We start from the raw sequence: 1,570 nt of genomic DNA on the forward strand, positions 1-1,570 counted from the left end.
CGTCAATATCATAAGCCCCTAACTATTTATTTACCATGATCACTTTGTCAATTTCCGTTAAAAAATTGTTTTCAAAATAATATGTTTAAAAGAAAACATCGATTGAATATTTTGTACAAGTAAACAAAAACACTGATTATATGCCGTATCACTTTTTATTAACGAATGTCTCTCACACTATTTTCTCTCGCGGATTGACACAAATTCCAATAAAATTAATAATAGATATTTTAAGTTTATAAACACTTCAAAGCATATCAGGAAACATTTTCTTGTTCTGTAGATCATGAAAATTGTGAATAAACTAATATAATACAGGAATCTGTACGCAAAATACTCAAACGAAAATGTGATTAGTTCCGATACATGGGGAATCCCTTAGCAAACACATAACTTGAGTTGATGCCATCAACTCGTAAAAAAAACCACGTGATTGTCTTTTTTATGTTTCAAACCACTGTAAAACAATTGTTTTCAAAACGTATGTAAACTAATATAAATTCGAAAAATTTACATGTTAACAATTCAAAACTAAAGAGTAAGGAAGACGTGAAGTGACAAACTAGCCACAACATAAAATCGTACAACTAAGTGTCACTTAAGGGTTTCCGAATTAGAGTTTCAGGAATTTTCGCCTTTTTTTGGCCAAGAAAAATAAATCTAGATAATACAAAGCGGTTTTTGGTTGTTGTTGATTTTTCTTTCGTTATTCTTTTCTATTCTCTCTTTATATATTTTTTTGATTAATTTATTTTGAATTTTGAAAATGCATGCATTTCGGACTGCGTGTTGATACTTTATCTTTTTTATTTAAATAAAATGTATTATATGCAAACATATTTTATGTATTCATAAAAGGTAAATATAGTAAGAGTTATAGGTCTTTAGCTAAAAAGTCGACTTTCATTTTTGTTCAGTTAGGATTTTTTAAAAGTAAATACACATTAGAAAGTGATTCAAAATGTAAATGGTAAGCTCATCGTCAGCTATTCAAATATTAAGATAGAAACAGATTAGGTTTGAAATACAATCATATAACAGAAACTTTAGTTTAAGGACAGCTGATACAAACAATTTTTTTTTATGATAACAACTTGGGCCGTGTTTTAATGAATAAAATGAATAGGTTTCATCGCGTATTTTTATTATTATTATTTTTTTTTGTTCAAAGTTGCACAAAAATGGAATTTGAAGTAAAAAATATTAATATAGAATAATAAGGATGGTTTCAGAAGGGTAGAACTTTGAACGTCACAGAGGGTTTACAATTTCTTAATATTCTAGAAATTTATTATTTGCAGCATTTGCAATGATATTAGGTCAAAAAATATACACCAATACAGGCATACATTTTTTGTTTGTATCATCTGTTCTTAGACGAATATTATTATTCAGGAAAGAAAGCCCTGGCCGTTAAGTCAATCTTTAAGTAGCATGCATATTAAAACGTAATTACAGTCAATCCTAGTTATCTCAAACCCAATGGGTCTGTGAAAAAAAAACTTCGAGATATCCAAGAATTCGAAATATTCAAGGTAAAATACTTATAAGAAAAAAACGATTGGGACCC

The sequence above is a fragment of the Saccostrea cucullata genome, unplaced genomic scaffold, assembly GCF_032062105.1.
Source record: "Saccostrea cucullata isolate Sc308-1 unplaced genomic scaffold, CSIRO_AGI_Scuc_v1 ctg7039, whole genome shotgun sequence".
Classification (NCBI taxonomy): Eukaryota; Metazoa; Mollusca; class Bivalvia; order Ostreida; family Ostreidae; genus Saccostrea; species Saccostrea cuccullata.